Here is an 8,733-nt window from a genome sequence, read left to right on the forward strand (position 1 = left end):
AAGTTATTATAGCTCTTAAGAAAAAAAATTAGTACAATCAGAAGCCAATTCTTCTATTCAGTAGAACGAATGTAAGTTTCAATTGTAACCCATATCAACTGTTCACGCACTTAAAATCCCAAGTTAAAAGTTACAGTGTGAACATAGTACGCAAAATATAAAATCATGGAACCACTTTGAAATATATAAATGAAGCCAAATTCTAGGATTAGATTACCACTATGCAGATTGTATTTTTGCTACTGATTTCCATTTAATTGTGCTCCAAGGTGAGTGCCAACATGCATGAAAATGTGCAAGCAGTTTAGTGTACAATTTCTAAGGAACACTTCTTACAACTCCTTTCTCAAACCAGTAGATTGCTTGGCGCATGGAAGCAGGGCAGTCGGCCAGCACGACTCTGTCATTATGGCCGTGGTTGTTGACGCCAAGGTACTTTACGACAACTTGTCAATGAACACGCAAAAGGACTGAGCTATTGGCATTGTTGAGCTCGGATAGCATGGGCTCCAAGTACAACAATGTTGCGGCAGCCGCTGTTGCCAAGCTCATCGTGTCTACCGTCGTCGTCACTAGCACCGATTTTAACGTCGCCTCTTTCTGTTACCCCACCTCTCGCCAATCTAACATATGGCAAATAAACCATCAGAATAAAGTAACGAGGAAACGGAGATTTTTATGTTCCTCCAGCACAAAACACGGTACAAGCCGCCGAGCGAGTTCATCACCTTCATGCTCTTCCCCAAGTTGAACTTATTCTGGTGTTTTCCTGCTTGGTACTGCCATCAACATAACCAAAATATGATAGACTCAGTAGTAAAGATAATTGATGTTCACAGCAGCAACAGGTGAAAACATAATCAAATGAAATGCTTACAGCAGCAGCAGGAACATTCGGCGTTTTGTAGGCTCCGTGCGCCGGGACCAAGAGTATAAATAATTTTACACATACAACGAGCTTCCATAATAAAAAGCAGACTTGAGTGATTTCTACACAACCTATACGTGAGATTACGACAATAAGTAAACATCAAAAACACAATACTATAAATCTACATTCATAAATTCAGTGCTATAAGTATTCATCTAGGTAAAAAGAAACATCAAACCATAATACCTTTATGCCGCCACATGCCAGATTTCCACAGGTAACCTCCTCCGTCTACCTGCTCCTCCCATAGCCCTACCACCACCCGTCGTCCTTTACGCTACCAGACGTCTGATGCCACTTGTCAGTCCCTGCCATAGTTACCGGATTCGCAGTCCACTGATTCGGGTTCGGGATTTGCGATTCGGTAGTGCCTACAAATTGAGTTCGGTGGGGTGCATACATCTCTAGTTCGTGAATCGGCTGAGCAGTTTGTGAATTCGATGATTCCGATTCGTGAATAGTTTTTTCACAAAGAAAAGAAGTTAGTTCTCCAAAAAAAGAAGAGAAGAAAGTTGAATAGTTAAAAGGAGGGAATGGACTTGGAAAATGCCAATGCATTGTTGACTCTTCGTCCATAGAAAGCTCTTCATCAGCACTCAAATCAATGGCACAAATATCAAATCTGATTAGAAGATGAATGGAAGGAAAGTTCCCACCACAAATTTCGCTTGGAGGCCCACATGACGTACTGATTAGTCTCATCCAAATCAGATTCATTCTTCTAATTTTTTTTCCAAACAAGACCTATCGTCTTCTGAAGGAAGCCCGAGCTATTCCCCAACTCCAGCCCGTGCATTCTCCAAATCCCAGAGCTCCTAAATCCAGACCGCCAACAGAGTACAGAGATACAGCGGTTTACCAGTGACCGAGGTGCTGTGCGCGCGGAAAAGAAGGTGATGCTTGACGGAGGCGATGCGGAAAAGCAGGGCGCTGTTGAACGGAGGCGAGTCGTCGGAGTCGATATCTTCATGGCCGTCACGCCAGGTCTTGTCAGCCGTCGCCGTTCTCCCGCCACCGCGTCCTGGTCGCGGTCGCTGTGCCGTGCATCAGCTACCATGCATGCGCCGCGTCGAGGTCGCTGCTGCTCGGCCACCAAGTCTGAGCCGCAGCTGCATATCCACTGGCTGGCGTGAGAAGATGCGGTGGAGCGAGGGTAAGGAGATGGCATTACCTGGGCCGTCGTTCGTCGCTGCTATTGATGCGGCGCTCCTCTTCGTCGCCCCTGCCACATCGAGCACCTCATGGACTCGGTGATGAAGAGATGAGATGCAGATCCACCGCTCCAATCTAGGACGTGCGACAGCGAGGGGTCTGGTGGAAGGGGGTGGGAGGTGGGAGTTGGGACGTGCGTACGTGTGGGTTGTTTTTCTTTTTTCTTTTTTTTTCTATCGTGCGCGGAGGGGTTGCGAGGAGGTCTGATTTTTCCTTCACGGGCAGAAGTTACGTACGAGGCTGGAGAGGTCGAACCACGAGGGAAGGGGAGGTCGAACCATTACGACGTTCGATCCCCTTTTAATAATAAAAAAGATTCGTATCTAGACGAATCTAAAACAAAAATTTTGGGTTGGAGGGAGTAGTATTGAGAATTCCGGGATTGGTGGCAGAACGACAGGATCGACAGTCTGCCGTTCTCTTTGTTTACTCCACAGTTGGGAAGTTAATTAATTAGTGAATTTTTAGTGGGTGCAATGGTTGTTTGGATACAGGGAATTAGATGTGAGATTTTAGAAAACGAGTTTTGGGAGGATTTTTAGGAAAACCAGTTTTGGTTAGTTATTTTGTTATGGTAAGTATACACAATACCTTGTTTGGATGAGAAAAATAGAAAAAAACTCGATTTTGAGTTCCTCTCAAAACAATTCATGGAGGCACGGTGCTTCGGCTTGCTCTTGGCACCTACACGCACAGCGGTGGACAACCACACCGGCCAGAGGGTGCGTGGCCATCGCCGGGGCCGCCGGGTGGTCGCGCTGCTCGCCTTATCATGCTCTGCTTCGTTCGCCGGTGTCACCCATGTTGCCTCAGGTTCCCATCGAAGAGGCACGTACATGCAGCTCACATACGGCTACACGGCCTAAAGCACCATGATTGATTCTCAGGCCGGGCACGCATGTAGCAGTAGCACCTAGCTAGCTGCTGGATTGATTCGCCGGTAACACCAGACCACAACACACATGCTAGGGAGGCGCGACGACTACGTACAAGCTGGAGCATATGGACGACGACGGTGGTTGTGAAGCGGCCGATGGACACGACGGCCGCCGGCCGAAGTCCGCGTCCGCCATGGAGGCTCTGGGCTAGATGGAGCATCGCAACCTGCTCCAGCTGCCTGGCCGAGATCGGCAGCGATGTCTTTTGGCTTTGTCAAGCTCCCGTCACGGCCGGCGGAGACGCGGAGTTTACCATGACCAGCACGTTGGACTTGGTCGATCTCGTGATGCATGTAGAAAACGCGTTTGTATAAAAACGTCAATTAGTGGTTTTTGTATAAACTGGGTTTTTGAGCTTTTGGAAAACTCAGATTAGTATATCCACGGGTTAGTTAGACGATCCAAACAATGTTTTAGGTTGTTACACCAGAAATCAGGTTTAAGGAAAACTAGTTCTCTATAATCTAGGTATCCAAACAACCCCTAACTAGCGATTGAAAGCTGGTTTTGCGCCGATGGACCAAACTGCTAGCTCGCCAGGGGCTGCGTCGATGGCGAGACGGCGAGAGGGAGGAAGACGACCGCACGTAGGCTAACCCAACACGGCAAAGTACGAAATATTGTGGCTTGCAGTAACATTTCTAGCTGAATATTGTCTGGAATCTTTTTGTTACTTCTTGGGTTTTTGAATTCGAAGACAGTTTGCTCATTTGGGAATTCAGCACATTTACAAGTCCTAGGAGCTAATATCTCATTAATACCCTTTGTTTCCCGGGTGTATATACACCTCATATGAAGATTCTTTTTGATAATTAAAAGAAGGAAAATGTTCAGCGTCAACTGGCTGAAAACAATCGACGCATCCGCCGCTCCTTTAAGAGACACGTGCCCTCAAGGCACCACTTAAGGACAAAGAAGTTATCTCTTCGTACAGAAACATCGGGCTCCTCTCTCCGTCTCTCGTCCATATTTTTTCTACAACATGAACTATGTTGCAAAAGTTCCGGTACAACACCATCCTTATTGCAAAAAAAAGTGAACAGGAGAAAATTCCGCAACACGACCTATGTTGCAAAAAAAAAAACCGCAACACAACCTATGTTGCAAAAAAATATCTCACAACACAACTTATGTTGTAAAAAAATTCACAGTGCAACATATGTTGGAAATGTTTCTGCAACAAGATCTTTGTTGCAAATTAGAGGAGGAAGTTCAGTCGCTAGATTGTTCAGTCGGTGGCCCGCAAGATGACAGATCTTTTAAAAAGATCCGCCGGCCGACGCGCATTCGCGGAGCTATGTAGGCTCCTGGGGTGGCTGTGCCCCCCCCCCCCCCCCCCCCCCCAACATTGATCCAACTTGTGAAGAAGAAAAAGTTGTGAGGACTTAGATGAGAAGTTTTTTTAGCTCCCCCCTCCCCCCTTGATCTTGGCTAGCTCCGCCACTGCCGACGTGTAGCAGCCGCCTTAAAAAAGTCAAAACAGTTTGGAAGTTTTTTCATAATAAACATGACTTTCTTTTGCACCAATATATAAATTTTCACAAATTGAAAACCAGCGTCGACTTCAAAAAAACAATTTTATATGCTACTATAGGTCACTATTCACATTATTCTGACCGAAAGTTTTGTCCTTTTTGAAAAGAAGTCAACAAGATTTGTTCTTTTCGAGGATTTTTTTTACCAATGCAATGGGAGGTCAAGTTTATTTCAAAATTATTTCCAAAATTTGTTGATTTTTTTATTTAATTGCCCTTTTTTTTAATATAGGGTGTATATACACCCATAGACCAAAAGTTTCCCTCCACATATGCACCACCTACTTAGACAGCAACCTCTCCACTTTGCAAAGCAGTTAGAGCTGGACAAAAGAAGCCTACTATTAGCAGCATTGTTCCATTTCCAAAAGCTATGACGCAGAGCCGGTTTTAATTTACACGCGCTAGCTTAATCATCCGTGATATATTCTTCTTCCCTATATAAAAGGGATCAATCAAACGGTCGACCTCCAACTGCCCTCCTGCCTCCAAAAGGAGGCATCGCAATGTCAATGTAGCTAGGGAAGGGGCCATGTGCATGCGAACAACTGCCCTAAGCTGCTTTCTTAATTCTTGTTTTCTCCTTTGCCGGTGTGCCGGTGCCGATTAGCAGCCACTAATCATCATTCATGTCGTTGCATCATGCCATGGATTCTCCGATAACATCGGGCGCCTCATTCCTACTTTGTTCTCCTTTGCTGCCGACATGTTATTGGCGACGCGCGAGTCTGCCTGCCTGGCTTATGGCCTGCAGAATCCGACGACCCGAACCAGACCCTTGTGCTCACAACGACGAGGTCACCCACGAGGATTAACCCACAACATGTGCACCGTATCCCTGTACAAGTCAAACTCTCCTCTTACATACACGACGTGCATGTTTATTTTTGTTTACGACCTTCACCGCATCGATCTACATCATCATATATTCCTTGAATGTGACTTTTATACATTTTTCATGTTTCATCTACCGGTGCATTGACAGGTGCAGCCGGCCGGTTACTAGTGTAACCGCAAAGCGCATTCTCACCAGGGACGGCATTGTTACTGCTACCCCATTCTACCTAGCCATGCCTGTCAGTGAGGGCGACTCATGACTCATGCTTGTTCTTAATCGCTTGCAATACAAATCCCGTGTCAGTAGTTTTGGCTAGACAAGCAACGAAGTGTTTGATCAGCCTTGAGCTCATCTGCATGTACACCTAATCTGGCAACCTCTCCACATCGCAACTTGCGAGAGGCGGTTAGGCATGTAGGCTACCGTTGTACTACACCAGGCCTATGATTAATCACCCGAAACATGCATAGTGATAGTACCAGTAATTGCTTTCCTCAAAAAGCCATGCATGCATGATGCAGATCACTCCTGTTCGCCGAGTATATCCCCCTGACCCCCTGTATTGATTAAACTAACGTTCTGAGATCAAACAGTATAGCCCCAACTGCTCCCTGTTTCCAAAGCCAGGCGTCGCAGCGTCGCCATTCGTCAATGCAGCTGGGTAGGGGCCATGTGCAAGTGCAAACAAACTACTAGCCAGTATATCTGCCCTGTACATGATGCGTGTGCTCCCGTCTCTAGCTTGATTCTCTCTTTTCCGGTGTGCCGGCGGCAATCATCACAAGCAACTGACTAATGATCTTTCATCCATGAATGTCATGGATTCGCTCATAATGTTGCTAGCTATTTTCTGCTTGACATGCATGCATGTTACTCCCTCTGTTCTTAAATATTTGTCTTTTTAGAGATTTCAACGAGTGGTGCTATGTACGAAGCAAAATGAGTGAATCTACTCTATAACGTGTCCATTTGAAATTCCTAGAAAGACAAATATTTAGGAACGAAGAGAGTACTAGTAATGTGTTGTAGCATCGACGCGTCTGCAGAATCCAACGGACGGCCGATGAATGAGACGGAGCTCACGCACGGCACAAGGAAGGAAGCTTCCAAGATGTGGTACAGATGTCGCCGCGCCATGCACGCAAGCCAAACCCTTCTAACATAGGCGACATGCATGTTTACACGACAAAAATGGCCACGTCGATGGATCACCCCATGTGAATGCGAGAATATATTACTCGTATTATTTCTTCTACCATGACCATGTGCACGAAAAATGGGCCGAAGCAACTGGTTACTGCTGGTGCACTGGTAGGTGGGCGCATTCCCACTAGTGTTACCACATTCTAGCGCGCGTGAATCACGTAATGGGGGCGACCCATGAGCCGAGCCATGCCTGCTAGTGGTACATTCCTTATTCCTCGCAGGCCAATGAAGATGGGCGGCCGGGTAAAAAATGGCAGCCGTACCTTTCCTGGCCTCTTTATTTTCCTGCGGGCAATGTAGCTCTTCTTTAGCACTGCACTAATTCCTGCCAGGCCAATGACCATGCACGGCCGGGTTAAAAATGGCACTAGTACGTTTCCCTCTCATTCCTGACTATGGAAAAGAAAATAAAAATGAATTACCAGAGAGATTGGTGGTGGCAGGGTGTTAAATTCAACCGTCCATCCATATCAGGGGAAAAACGTTGGACCATGCGACGTACTTTTAGAGAGGAGGCCAAGTGAAATGAGGTGATCGAGCAGCCTAACTCCACGGCTGCGCCTAACTAACGTACTACTACACTGGCTTGGAGCTCCATCGGATCGGAATGAATTGATTGATTGTCGGTGGTACAGGTTTTTCTAGCCAGACCGCCAGATTATTCAAAGCCAAACCAAGGTTAGGCGGCACGGCGACCGCTCATCAGACGGTTCAGACGTACCAGTAGGAATTGATCGACCGTGAACGCGACGTGAGCCAGAAAATGTATATACCACTACTGGACTAAGTATATGTGTGAGCTAGCGGCGCATACGACACTAGATGGATACGCGACGCACCGACAGAGTGTTGGCATATAGCATGCCGTGTTCAGTTCAAAGATACCTCATCAACTAGAATATTTGTAGTCTATTGAGATTTGAAAATTCCGGGATTCGCGGCAGAATGACAAGATCGACATTCTACCGCTTAACTTAGGCCTCCTTTGGTTTAGAAGAATTTCATAGGAATTCTAGAGGATAAAATTCTTATAGGATTTTTTTTCCTTTAGAGCCCTTTGGTTCATAGGAATGGATTCCTATTCCTACATAGGATTAGTTCATATCCTCCACATTTCATAGAAAAATAAAAAAGAGCCTAGGCCTCCTTTGGTTTGGAGGAATTTTATAGGAATTCTAGAGGATAAGATTATTATAGGATTTTTTCCTTTAGAGCCCTTTGGTTTATAGGAATGGATTCCTATTCCTACATAGAATTGGTTCCTATCCTTCATATTTCATAGGAAAATAAAAATGAGCGTAGACTCAATGAAAAAATTCCTTTGGTGTCAACCAAATGACATCTCATTTCCTATTCCTACTCATAGGATTTGAGATAATGTCATCTCATTTCCTACAAAATTCCTATTCCTACGATAATCCTATCCTATGCACCAAAAAAGGCCCTAGACTCAATGGAAAAATTCCTTTGGTGTCAACTAAATGACATCTTGTTTCCTATTCCTACTCATAAGATTTGAGATACATGTCATCTCATTTCCTAAAAGATTCATATTCCTATGATAATCCTATCCTATGAACCAAAAGAGGCCATACCTCTTTGTTTACTCCACAGACGGAAGCTAATTAATTAGCGACTGAAAGCTGCTCCTGCACCGGATCGACCGAACCGCGTCGACGTCGAGAGGGAGGAAGAACTGCACGCACGTAGGTTAACCCAACACGGCAAAGTGCGGCACTAGCTTAGAGCATCTCCGACCGCGTCCCCAACAGGTTCTTTAGGGCGATTTTTTTCATGTCGGCGCCGGAAAAACCCTCCAGTCATGTCCCAAGACGTTGAAATCTGCCGGTTCGGCTCTTTTTGGGCCCGGCGACCCAGGCCGAAGCCAGCGCACTGGGGGGCGCTCGGGTGCTCTGGCGGAAGGCAAAAACACGCTTGGGCCACACTATCAGGCAAAAAGTCAAGGGAATCGTCCAGATTCGCCCCCGACCCCCGCGCGCTCGGCCACCACCCTACCGATCCCAACGCCGCCCACCACCCAACACCGCTAGATAGGCAATTCCCCGCCAGAAA

At 46.2% G+C, this 8,733-nt stretch overlaps 1 long non-coding RNA gene across 1 annotated transcript; it reads right to left on the reverse strand.

Annotated features, from left to right (window-relative positions):
- Positions 1 to 208: 208 nt before the first annotated feature.
- LOC123082648 (uncharacterized) lies at positions 209 to 1,111 on the reverse strand. Its single transcript, XR_006439088.1, has 2 exons — positions 878 to 1,111; positions 209 to 779 (listed from the first exon to the last, which is right to left on the reverse strand). It is a non-coding gene; the product is annotated as an uncharacterized lncRNA (long non-coding RNA).
- Between the last annotated feature and the right edge of the window lie 7,622 nt (positions 1,112 to 8,733).

Source organism: Triticum aestivum, chromosome 4A (genome assembly GCF_018294505.1).
Source record: "Triticum aestivum cultivar Chinese Spring chromosome 4A, IWGSC CS RefSeq v2.1, whole genome shotgun sequence".
Classification (NCBI taxonomy): Eukaryota; Viridiplantae; Streptophyta; class Magnoliopsida; order Poales; family Poaceae; genus Triticum; species Triticum aestivum.